The sequence below is a fragment of the Apium graveolens genome, chromosome 5 (assembly GCF_009905375.1).
Source record: "Apium graveolens cultivar Ventura chromosome 5, ASM990537v1, whole genome shotgun sequence".
Lineage (NCBI taxonomy): Eukaryota > Viridiplantae > Streptophyta > Magnoliopsida > Apiales > Apiaceae > Apium > Apium graveolens.
This window is the reverse complement of record NC_133651.1, coordinates 261,554,321-261,568,713: the sequence shown is the minus strand read 5'-3', so window position 1 is coordinate 261,568,713 and position 14,393 is coordinate 261,554,321.

Sequence of the window (14,393 nt, the reverse complement as noted above, 5' to 3'; positions counted from 1 at the left end):
TTATCTGTGTAATGTAGTTACCAAGGTCTTTTCTGGTAAAATCGGTAATTTTGATTCTGTCAATATCTTTATGCTTAACATGCTTTACATGCTTGTAACTAATAAGTTCTTTAACTTTAGTGATCTTGTTTTATTTGAGTTGGGGTTTAAGTTAGGTGAGTTAAATAAGAGGGGTAAAAATGTTTATTATGCTAGATTTTTCATGATGTTAGCTAACCACCTCTCTGAGGGAATTGTGCTTGAGAACCCAACCAACAAACTAGATTGTTGGGTTCAAGAGAGAAGAATTATTGCAGATTTGGAGAGGGCAAACCATCACAAAGAGGTGCCACTCTTCTATTTCCATATAATGGAAGCACCTTAGGTAAGTGAGGTAAGATCATCTGTCTTTACTCTTCCAACCTCACAAATTTCTTTGCATTCTAGTGTAGCTATGGCAACTGTGTCAATGACCCAACAGTTGCCTACCCAAGCTATCAAATTCAAAATTTCTAAATCAAAGTCAAAGAAAGCCCCCTCTGGCATCTCTCAAAAGATGCCAGTTGCAAAATCCACCAAATCTAAAGAGGGGAGTGTGAAGGTGGGTAAGGTAGGTGAGGGACAGGGTGAACATAAAAGAAACCCTAAGGATAAGGTTGGAGAGGTGAGTGTTTCCCAGCCTGCCCATACTATAGTTTCCCAACAAACTGCAGTGCTTAATAAGGAAATAAGCTCATTGCCAGTTACATCCTCCCAAAAGGATGTGACTATTGAACAAAGCTCTCAGCCAAAAGCACAGGCCAAAAGGGTAAGGGACACAATCTCATCCCTAACCTATACTAGAAAGAAGAAACCAAAAACCCTTGGGAATGCACAGTGTAGACACGCTGTGCAAACTGGTGCTAAAGACAGAGTCATTGCACCTTTTCAAAGTCAGATTGATGTGGCTCCAATAAATGTGGAGTCACAGCCAAAATATTTAGTTATAGAAGCACCCCAAACACCAGATTCTCCCACAAACTCTCTGGATGTGGATATGATCAACACATCAATTCATGATTCCCCTTCTTTAACTTTGTTGGGGAAGACAAAATCTAGTGCAAGTGAGCATCATCTTTTGGATGATTTGTTGTCTCACTTGCCAATTCTTTCAGGAACTGTTGAGACATCTGTGCCAAAATTCTCATCAATTTACACAGAGTCCACAATAGTTTTCACTTCAAACTCATTTATTCCTACTCTCTCGATGGATATTGTTCATCCGTCGAGTAGTGATTGTATCCCGACGGATAAGCTTAATAGTAGTTATCCGTCAGATAGTCAAACTGCTAACCCGGCGGATGCCCCTTATCTGTCGAGTGTCTCTGCACAGCTTCAAATTTCATCAATTATCTCAAGTGCAGAAGACTTAGTGGTAGTACAATCACTCCTAGGATTGAGGGAAGAGAGTGTTATGAGTGAGAGTCTGGGTTGCTCCCAGGAAAAAGGAGAGGAAAAGAGTGAAAATATGCATTCCAGTTCTTCAGGATCGGCAAAAGAGAGTGTGAGGAGTCCCACCTTAGATGGTGAAGGTGAGGGTGTGAGGGTGGGGAGCCAAGGTGAGACCTTGATGCAACAAAAGAGGGATAATGAGAGAAATGCAGGTAAAGGAGATATAAGGGTGAATGTCATTGCAAGTGAGTTAATGAATGTCCAGGATACAGACATGGAGGGACTATCTCAGCAACCTCAAGCTGTTATAGATTCTACCTCCCTTGATGCTGAGACATTTACTCACCCTGTTCCAGCATATCAAATTTTAGCTGAACAGGGCAATGACAATGCAGAAAGGATGCTCAACTTGGTGCACACCACACAGTCAATGCTAAGAGCTAAGAATGCCATCACAACTTTGCCCTCTACAGCTAGTGATGTTGATTATGAGACTGGTGGTTCAGAAGAATTCTTTGGAGGTGAAGGTGGAGAAAGTGAAGAAGAGCCATTGGACATAGGGGAGAAGTAGGCTCTAGTTCGAGATCAGGCATGCCATCTTGGGCATTTTCAAAGCACTGTGATGAACACTACTTCAAGACAACCTGATTCAACTCATAAATCAGAAAAATTCTGCTCTTCAAATCACCATAAATGCCAACACCAAAAAGCTCCTTCAAGCAAATCTTGCTTCTCTGCAACTACAATAAATCCAAGGTTTTCAACATGCTCGAGATGTCAACACTATCAAAGGTGATATTAATGAGATGAAAAAGGCCATATTTGACAAGATAGACTCTAAACTTTCAGAAGCTACAATGCTTGACATTAAGAGATAGCTCAGGAAATATTCTGATCTTGCCACAAAGATAGATGCCTTGGATACAAGAATGACAACAATGGAAGCATCTCTTACAGCAATTTATCTACACCAAGCTCAACAAACAGACTTGCTTCAAAAACTGGTGGTTGCACAAACCTCCTCCTCTACTCAGCTTGATGATAACAAAAGGGGGGAGATAAAGAGTTCTAGGAGTGAGGGGGAGAAAAAAGTGCTCAACATTCAAGTTAGCAAAGTAATTGTGCCTACAATTATTATCTCAAAGCCACCAGCTAAGGACAGCATTGATCTGATAAATGAAGCAGCAGCCAATATAAGAGCAGCTGAAAAGGAGCAGTTGATTCCAATCAATTGGGAGAAAATTGATAAGGATATTCAAAAGAAGTTTGGGCTAGCAAAGAAGCCAGAAAAGTCAGCCATTCATCACTCTCAAGTCAGGAAAATCTCTGTGAATGAAATGAGCATGAACTATCTGGAAAGAGGACAGCCATCCTGCATCAAATCTCCAAAGGCTGAAATACTTTTGAAGCCAAGGGTGAACTATCCAAAAACCTCAATAAAGAACCCTTTGGACATAGTGTATGAGACACCTAAGCCTGATGAGAAGAAACTGTTGTCAAAATCCATTGCCCTCTACAAGGATCCAGCTGATTCAGCTTTGATAAGGAGAATTGCTAAAGTTTTCAGGAATGGTAAAGAAATTTGTGTGGTGGCTTGACATCCTCAATTTGATGAAGCAAAGAGAGAAGAAAAGGCAAGATTGAAGCAAGAAAAGAAGCAAGCTGCTCTAGATGCTAAAAAGGTTAAACAAAAGAAAGAGCAAGCTGCTATCTTGGCCAAGCTACAAGCTGTGAAACCAACACAACAAATTCCTGCTCAGCCATCTGAAATCACTGAATCTCAAGATCCAAAGAAGCAAGTTGAACCACAACAGAAGAAATCTCACAGATACAAGAAATTGGCCAAAAGAACGAAAAGAAAATTAAACTTTGTTGGTAAGGAATTGGAGGATCAGTTTCCCAAGGAATCCATTCCAACTACAACTCTAGCATCAAAACCCTCAGTGGTATTTGAAGACATTAAGGAGGTGGATCCTTACAGGAACATTCATGGTGAACCTATTGTGCCTAAGGATGAACCAATAGACTGGGAAAGTCTACCAATTCCTGAATTCAATTTGCCAATCCTTAACAAGCCAAAGAGAACAAAGTCAAGAGCATTCAAGAAAGTGAAGTTGTCCCCTCTCAAATCCAAATCTCTAATCAAAGATCAATCCAAAGTCAACAAGGGAGATTACATGTACTTATATGACATCAAGGAATTCTCTGATCTAAATCTCTATCTAGATGAACTGGAAGAAGTTAGAGGGATTGATGCCTACAGGAATCTACCTGAAAGGTTAGTTTTCAAGTACAAGGGAGGAAAGGAGATTCAATGGCCACTTCACAGGATCCTTCAAGAAAGCCAATATGTGCTGATAAAGGTTTATTCATCATTCAAGAAGAACTTTGGATTCAATGTAACTGCAAGAAGACTTGTTCTAAAGAAGATTGAAGAACTGAGGAGTATTAGAGCTAAAGATGCACTCCCAAAGACTCTAAATATTCCTTACACAGGGAGAAAAGTGCATCTAAGGCCCTACTGGATGTTGGAGTTCATGGATGACCAAGGAGTTCAAAGATTTTTCTGATTAAAAGACCAATTGAGCATCTCTAGCAATGAGACTCTTTTGGAAATGCAAGAAAAGCTAAATCTCTCAGAATCTGATGAATTGGAATTCCACATACAGCTCCAAAATCAGATAGAAGAAAATAACAGAAAGCTTGGAAAGAGATCAAGACCTTCAAGGAATTAGATTAATCTGCTCATGCTAGAGGAGCACCTTGAAAATGACTGTGAGCTAATCTTTGTGCATTTTGTTATTTGAAGCACTTTACAGTTTTATCTACATACTTTTAAAGTTGTATTTTTTAAGGTGTTTCGTTATCATCAAGTTTCTTTTAATTTATGGATACAATTCCAGTAGACATAAATTGGGGGAGATTGTTGTGGATATGTTGTGAACTTGATGATTGCATTGAGAAAACACCTTAGTAGATTTTACTTAGTGAAAAATGTAGCACTCGACGGATAAGAAATATAGTCCCGACGGATGACTCAATATAGTCCCGACGGATGATGATTTATTATCCATCGAGTGAGTCGATTATGTAATAATGAGTCTGTAGCACATTTCTGTATACACCTTGTTTAGATTCTGTAATAGCACTCAAGTCATGTTGACTTTAATTAGATATGCAGAATAGGTTGATTAACTGTACATAGATGATGTCTTGCAATTCTGCAGAAATAAAGTAAAGTCAAGTGCCAGATAGCTACCTGACGGATAAACAACAATGCCACTCGACGGATGATCAACAAGGCAACCTGACGGATGATCATGTACCCGACGGATAATCAATTCAAACATCTGTTGACAGTGACAACACAGTCACATGCGCCGAGTGTATGCAAAAGGAATCTGGAAGCCTATTCAACTGAGTTTTAGAGAACAAAGAAGCATTGCCATTTCCATGCTATTATGAAGATATTCAAAGATGCTGGAATAGAGTAATGAAGCAGCAGAGTATTATACTAGATAGGTTTTGTTTTATTATCTTGTCTTATTACTTTGTAATCTTGGTGATATATAAACCAAGAAGTAGCAAATAGAACAACAAGAACACTAAGCAGAAAATTCTCAGAGAAACATTTGTAAGCTGTATTCTTAATATTTCTCTGTAAACTTAGATGTTCATATTTGTAAGAAGCTGTGAGCTAATCTTGCTACACAGAGTTCTCTTGATATAATATATATCTCTGGTGGATACATTCAAATCCACCAGAAAGTTTTTAAAGACTTGTGTTTTTAATTACTTGTGTTTTGACTTTACTAAGTTCTTATTCCGCACCTTGCAAATCAAACACTTATATATTATTAACATAGAACATTTTATAATTTGTGAAGAAAGTTCAAGAATTCCATTCAACCCCCCTTCTGTAATTCTTGTTGCATTGTTAGGGACTAACAAAAACTAAATAGACAACAAAATTTGGTTGTTATAGCAGCCTCCCATAACTCTTAACTCAAATACCAACCAATTAACTAGACCCTGATACTAAGCTGCTCTGGTCTCCGAACTGATGAGAAGATCAATATGCCTAGCCTGCTCAATAGCTAACTGAGTGAGGGCTCTCACCCGAGTCTGGATGTCTGGAGAAGGAACAGGTACTCCCTGGTAGGGACCAACAGGTACACGGTCTAAGTGTGTGGCCAGGTCAGGACTCTGCTCTCGAATCAAGGCCCTATTAACGGCCTAATGCACATGATAAGGAATAGGAGAGGAGGTACCTGAAGCATGAACATGTGGCACCGGTGGTCTGCGGAATGCACTACTAGGTCCACATCCTGGAGGGAAGTCTCCAACAGCAGATACAGAGCGTTGAAGCCACTGGGCTCGAGCACTCGGTCCAGTGATGTCACTAGGTCCAGAGTGAGTGGTAGGTGGAGGTGGAAGGGGAGTCTCCCCAACTTACACATCAAGAGTCATCTCAGAGTTTGAGATATCAGAATCAGATCTGTTCTCTCGGGAGGGAGAACTAGATATCACTATAGGCCACTGTCAGCAATATATAAAGGAATGACACAATAAGGTTAGGGCATTCCATCAAAACATTAATAGATGCCAGGGTCACGCCTTCGAAACCCTCGACTGACTCTTAGGTTTACTCCTTTAAATGAGTTGTTGAATCACACTTTAGGAAACAATTCCTACACCTTTCTGACTCTACTCCTAACCTATATCAGGGACTTAAACCTGTAGCTCTGATACTAACCTGTGACGGCTTCAACCTCGGGGTCAGGAGTTGACGTCACTATTATCAATAACAACAAATATTATACAACCTAAATCAACATAAATACATAAACATGACCCTCTTATTCTCAAAACCTTTGTCAGGTTTAAGTATGACTTAGGTTACAAAACTATATAACCAAACTTACTCCACAAGTCTGACACACTAACGTATTACATCAACTCATCAGATCATGGTTAATCTGATACAAACTACCTTTGAGGAGCCGGGACCGAGAGGGACTAGAACACTACCCTGATAGGGTCGAATGGGTCTTTAGGCATCTGTAATATATATATATATATATATATATATATATATATATATATATATATATATAAAACAAGCTGCAAGGGTGAGCAATCAATTACTCAGCAGTACCACTATATGAATAACAAGTAAAGCAATTTATGAAAACAGTTATAAGAACAGAATTCATAAATCATTTATGAAAATAGTAAAACATGTATAAACTGGATATCAACAACTAGCATGCTCTGTAAAACATAACATCAGTCATGTGTTGTGCGAATACCAGAGTCCAATTTTAGCATGCTATTTTCATTTCTAAATCCACTATTTCATTAAAGAAACTTCAAAAATCATTTGGTCCGTTACGGGAACCACAAAACGAAAATCATATATATATATATATACTAAACGAATCTTAGGGACAGCTGATCAGTCTATCCCACCATAACCTGTTCCAGAACTCAGAGACTACCTAGGTCTCTGTCATGCTGGACTAAGCGGTTCAATTAGGGTGCGCAATCGACTTAGCCTCTTAAGAAAACCCGATGGGCCGTTACGGGCCTCTTACGCAACCAACCAATATCTGATCCGTTTTATCCAGTTTCTAAAACCACTTATACCTATCTCTTTTTAAAATAATAATCACAGCACACTTTTCAAAATCTTTCCAATTTTATTCATGATTTAGAGATAGGCATTTTCAGAATTTACTTTTCCCCAAAATATAATTTAAATAAAAAATTTTCAAATAAGAGGGATACGTAACTTAAAATATTATATTCCACTATACAATTTAAATCAACGGTTATTCATATATTACTGAACCTCAAAAGATTTGTTCAGGGGTACTTGCCTTGCAGAGTTTTACAACTTAAATGTTAGTCCGACTTTAAACTGACTTTACTCTTGAGGCCTTCTAATGGAACCTACGGAATCAAAATATCATATGTTAGACGATCAGTTATGCCTGACATATCCTCGCTAATCACTTTACCCAAATGATATCAATTCCTGACTCGTAATTATACCTATTATTATAATACATATAGCAATCAAGGTTCATACAATATATATTTACAAATATATACGCTCGACTACTATTCCCGATAATTATAGGTTACGTTCCCGTATTTTCGAAAACCATTTCTCAAAAATCGGACATCGTCTCCTCTATTTATCAGGCTTCCGGTCGAAACATAATCGACGTCACAATTACAAAAATCACAATTCCGCAACCCGAACCTCAATACGACTTTTAAAATAATTAATTATTTTTCGTGTTGAAATAATTTAACGAACTAATTTAATATTTTTTTAAAATTTAAGACTCAAAATAATTCATCACGGTCCACCGTCGACTCGCCGAGGCTCATCATCGACGGCGGAAAAATTTATTGGTGCCCAATAATATTCGGGTTTCTAAATAAATTCCACCGATTAAAATAATTTCCCGCAACATAAATCTTTTATTTCACGAATATTACTCAAAATATTCCTACATACATTTAAAAATTCTAAATCAGAATTAATCGATCAAGGCAATAGACAACAATCCAACCCAGGACACACGCGCGCATACGCCCACAAACACCAAACACACGCCACCATCTCGCCGGAAACTGAGGAGGGCGGCGACCGGAAGGCGGCAACACAACAGCCTCACTGAACCACACATTACACACATAAACGTACATATACACATATATATACATATATTTTAGCAAAACCCGAACTCAGTGAAAGCAAGCAACCGGAATAAATGGTTGGAAACTCACCGGAAAATGCAAGGTGAAGTGAACAGAGAAACAAGGAGAAAACGGGTAGAGGAAGGAAAGAAAAGAGAACAGGGAGGGAGGGATAGAGAGGAAAGAGATCGAGAGAGAGATTGGAAGAGATCGAGAGGAGAGATTGATGTTACTGCCCCGAAAGAAAAAGGGCAAGAAAGAAATAAAAAAATGAACTGTAATTTTGCCACGTACCAAAGATTAGAGGGACACGCAGCAAATATAACATGAGAATCCAACACATGTCCTGCAAGCCTAAATCTGTCCCACAATTCGCAATTTAAAGAACCGAGTTGCAAGTAAAATAAACTCGGAAAATTACTAAAATAGTCTTAAAATTCTCGGAATAATTAAAAACTAACAAAATAAAAAATTTAAAATTTTTAAACCATTTTTGAATCGCACATCATACCCGCATTTTACGATTTAACGAACAAACGTGCGGGTGAATTTAATCCGAAAAATTTCAGAAATAATTTTAAAACTCTCGAAATATTAAAAACTTAAGAAAATATGAGTTTTGTAATTTTTGAAATGTTCTAGGATTTAATACTGAATTTACACATACATCCGATCATAAAAATCATTTAAAGATAAATAATAAAATATTGGTTTCTAAATTTTATTAATTCCCAAAACTAATTATTATAACTATAAAACCTTAAAAATAATTTTAGAAACAATTCAAATATTTATGAAAATAAATCTTCAATAAAACCACTTTTAAAAGTGAAAACAAAATAATACTGCTCAGCAATTAATTATACAAATAACCCTCATATACCAATAAACCACACATATTTAATAATAAGGCAACATACAGCTGGAAGAATCAATACACATATTTTAATTATTCAATAATTACACTTATAATAATACAAAAATACGAGTCGTTATATTAGAGCTTTCATCCCAAAGGAGGGCACCAACTACTTGGCTTTCACAGATGTTAACCAGACTCTTGATAACTTCAAATGTTTTGTGAAGTTTCTTTTTGAGTCAGTCTTGCAGGTGCTCTTACTGCCAATCCAATCCTGTATCTGGATGTACTCAATGATTTTTGGAACTCTGCTATGGTCAAATTTTAGTGCATGAGGACCAATCTGTGTCCATGGTGGTGAACTGCTCATTTTAAGACAGACAAGTGGAATTTGATGCTATGGATGTCAACAATGCACTGGGCATTCCTACAACTAGCATGGTAAAAGTACCAACTCAACAGGAGTTAGCTGAGTATGGATATCATAAACTATAGTGAGAAGATCAATTTGTCCAGCCTGAACAAGAAGAATCTCAAGAGGGAATGGTTTTTTCTCTTTGATGCAATTATGAGAGCTTTCACCTGCGGGAAGACTGGGTATGATAATATATCTAGTGTGGTCCAGATACTGATGTTTTCCATGACTCATAACAAGCACATAAATATGGAGCTATTGATCCTGGAAGAAGTCAGTACAAGGCTCATAATGCCTTTGGCCACATAAGATAAGTAAATATTTTTCCTAGTTTTAAGGTGTCTTCTTTAAGTCATAAAGTTGTAGACATGCATATGCTTGAAGATATTGATAGAAACAAAATAGGCAATTATAAGCAAGTGTCCAAAATTTTATTTGGGTCACTTACTACAAAGAATAAGGTGGAGGTAACACTAAATCTTATTGACTTCATGATAGAAAGATTTAGGACCTACCCCTACTCTATGCTTGACATGAGGTCAAGTGTAGTAACTAATACAATCATGGTTCATGTACCTGTGGAAGTACAAACACGGGATAACCAACAGGGGCCTTCCATAACAAAGACCCTTTCTTCATTACCAATAGAAGTTAGAAAACCAACCACTCCATCCTCTCAACAGGCTGGAGTGAGTAAAAAGAAGAGAAAGCAGGCACCCTTAACTGTCATAAATAAGAGTGGTGAGGATCAAACACAACCAGAGTCTAACCTGGTCAAAAATCCAAAGAAGTCAAATAAAATTGAGCTGACAACTCATGATGATACCTTTGTATCCTCTCAAAAGGATGTAGTTGTAAAAGAGGGAATTAAACAGACTCTAGAGGCATCCTCTCAACAGGGTGTCTCTGTTGAACAAAGCACTCTCCCTAGTGCGATATGTAAATAGTCTGCACCCCAACTTGAGTACTCTCAAGTTGATGAAAGAAGAAATAAGGTTGGAACACACACTGAGAGCACATCAATTGAAGCTCCCTCATCCATTCAGTAGGAGCTGCCAGCACTCAATGCTAACATCACAAATCTCATATCTCAAATTTCTTTTTTTTATATAATGAAAAACTTGAATTTACTTTTCAAGTGTTGCCAAAATCAAGTGACACAGTTCAGAAACTGTGCTCACCACCTAGGAACAATATTTAGATGATGACAGGCTACTAGCTGGGGTAGATCTTGATGACACCATCAAAACCACAGGGGTTTCATCAGTTTTAACTGAAGACCCTGTGGATGTTACTCAAGCACCTTCATCTGCTAAACAATAATCACATATTGATAGGTTTGAGGGTAGTACTCCTGAGGGGGAGCTATCTAAATTCTCTCCAATTCAATTGGAAGTTCCTCAAGTAGGAACAACTCCCCTCAAAACCCTAGCTGAAATTGTACTGACAATTGAAGCTGAGAGTACAATTTCCAATGATCCAGCTATTGGCGAGGCAAGTATAGCACATTTAATAACCAGTTCTTTGCAAGAAGAACAAGGGTTTGAGGCCATGGTACATGAAAGTAACCTGGTCAAATCCCCTCCAATTCCAATGGAGGTTCCCATTATTGTGAACAACACACTGTCATAATCACAGTTCCTACTGTGATTTCAACTATGACTCTTGTCACATGGTTACCTACCAACTTTGTCCCCTCCACCTCAAAATAAACATACATCCCATCTACCTAAAACACTACTCAACAACCTTCTCACCTCATCTCTCAATGGATGCAGGATGCTCAAACTCAGCCATTTACAATGAATGATCTCCTTGTATACCAATTAGTTGGCCTTGCAAACATTATCCAACAGTATCTCACCACTGACATATCCAATCAGGGTTATCAAGCTATCTTATTGTCATATAAAGAAGATGTTGAAGAACAGTAGAACAAGATTGTTGATGAAGCTGAGTAGGATGGGAATGTGGATGCTTGGTTATCCAAGGATTTCATTTTAGATATGGATGAGGTCTTGGCTAGATTCAAAGAAAAGTATTTCACCATCCTAGGAAGCAATGATAAGGCTCTCAGTTCATAGGAAGTATATGATACTATCACAGAAGTCTATAAGGCACAACTCAAAGCTTTCTACCTTACTGGTAAAGCTTTGGAAAAGACACTGGATAGTCATCAAGACAAGATCAGGAAGTTGGTGACAGACAGAATTGATCAACTTGTACCATCTCATATTGAGATAAAAAAATAAGTTTAATAAATTTGCTGAGAATATGGCCAAGTTTGATATGACTGGTATGGAGCTCAGCATCAATAACTTAAAACAATCATTTGTGGCTCTTCATGAAGTTGCCCAACAACAAATCTCTAGAAACAACGACACAAAGGTCAAGTTGGATCAACTTCACAAATCCAGATATGAACCTTCAGCCTTGTTGATGGAGGGAATCAAATAATCTATTCAAGACACTTTTGGTGCTCCTCTCTCATCCAGCTCACAACAACCAATCTCCACCTCAACCAATCTACACATACAGTCTCTACAGCAACAGGTCTCCACTCTTCAAGCCTCTAATGATTCTCTTACAGCACAAGTTCATGCTCTCACTAATCTGGTATAAAGTCAACAGCAGGATATAAAGTCCCTAGTAGACTCCCACAAACACCTACAAATGCAAAATTATGTTTCATTGTGAGTTATTATGGGTGCTTTGAACATTCATCTTCCTGCATTTCCAGAAATAGTTAGGCCTGAAATTCCTATTCCTCTCATATTGCCTGCTACCAAGACTAAGGGGAAATAAAAGCTAGAATACTGAAATCATCCTCCAGCCAAGCCACAGCTCAAAAAAGTCAAGTTGATGTTGGGGAAGAGAGAATATGGAAAGCAACTGAGGGAGCATGTTTGGACAAAGAATTTGATAAATTGCTCAGGGCTCTCAGAGTTTGTCTAACCAACAACTTCTTCACCTACAAAAAGGCTTTGGACAGGAACATTAACTTTCTAAGGGTGATAATGGTGACAAGAGAGAACTTTCAAGAAAGGAGGATAGTGGCCCACATAAATGACTCTTGTGTGGACAGATGTATGCAGGTGTCTCTCAACTATCTCATATCCAAAAGAGCATACGAGCTTCATATGCTAATCAATAAAGTCAACAGGGTGATTCCAGAGGACACTCTATTGCTAAATGAACTTAAGAAGGCTCAAGTAGTTTCTTTTCCAGAAGAATATCTCTAACCTAGCAAGGGAGTGACCTACATATGTTCATCAACCAAAAAGTGCAGACATTTCATGATCCCAAAGCATTGTGTCAGAGGGAACTTGAGGCTGATTATGACACTGGAAACTTATTTGAAGACAAGAGGAACAAGACTGTAGAAGATGAATAAGTAATCAAGATATTGGGTAGATACTTGAGAAATGTTAATGACATGTTGCCTAAAGCCCAAATTAACAATAAAGATGATTTGGATGATGACGAGCAGAAGAAGGATGAGCACAAATCTTCTGGCTCAAATCCAAGTCAATCTTCTAAAGCAACATGCAACAAGGTATATGAGAAAAGAAAAGGTAAGGAAGATAAGAAGCATGATTGGAAGAAAAAGGGAAAAGATGGAGAATGGGATACAAAGAAGAAAACTGTCCAAGAAATAAAAGTTACAAAAATCCAATTTACTTAAACCTCAAAACCAAGAAAAACACAATCTCAACCAATCCTACCTCAAAAGCCTAAATTCCTAGTCAAACAAACTGTAAAAACCTTACTCAAAATACCAATCAAATTCAGCCATGTCACCCTAAAGAAAATCACAACCTACCTTCATTCAAGCCTCCGATCAAAACATACTTCAAGATTGTTAGGAGAAAACCAAAGAAAATGCAAGTTGATGTTGGTGTCATCTGGAACTGCTTTAATCAAGATGATTTTATATCTCTAAATATGATCATAACAGATGATGACTATTTTCAACAACTATATGCAAAAATAGTCAAAGTTTGGGTTGTCTCTTTGTCAGAAGTCAAAACCTACTATTTGGATGGCTCATTCATTTTTCTTAGCAGGGAAGTTATGAAAACATTCTCAACCACAGAATTGAAGAGAGTGATTATCTTGATGAAGGAAAATGATACAAGGACAAGCATGTGGAAGGCTGTGATGTTTGAGAGCTTGAGAGAAAGGAATGAGAGATATGCTAGGATAAAGCCTGAGAAGGATGAAAGGGAAAGGCAGTATGCCAAGGAGATAGAAATGTTTGAACAAAGATCAAATGAACTCAAGGCAAGGGGCTGAGTATAAAATCTCAAAGGATGGACATTTTCTAAACATTCAACTCGACAAATTTTCAAGGTTCAAAGTTGGTTACCTTAATAATTACTCATTGGATGAATGGCTCAAACTGGTAGAAGCCTTAAGAGGGACATAAATAATTAAAGAACTCCAAGTGCTAGTAAATCTCAAGGACCTCATTTGGAAAGAACCAGGATATGAAAAATTCACCTAGTGTTTGTAATGTTTGAACTGATGTAACTACTCAATATATAAATTTTTATTTGTCAATCTGTCAATTTTTATGTATTTGATTTAGCTTGGGGTTAGTCTCGTTATCAGGCATGGATTTATGATAAAAAATCTTCTCACAAATTGGGAGAGATTGTTGTGCAAGACATGCATGTACAATTACAAAACTAAGTCACACTACTAGAAAAACGTCAATAGACATCGGTTAAAAACCGATGTCTATGTATGTAAAAATCCGATGTCTTCGTGGGTGATGTTAAAGACCCCCCATTTAACATCGGTTTTAAACTGATGTTAAATTGAGCATAAAACATCAGTTCCAAGTTTAAAACCGATTTCTATATCTTGATATTAAATTTCCCATGCATATCTAATCTTCATATATCATCATAATATGATATTTTTATCAATTTAAATATATGTGAGCTAAGCAAAATCTTTCAATTTAAACAATAAACTGATGTTACTAGT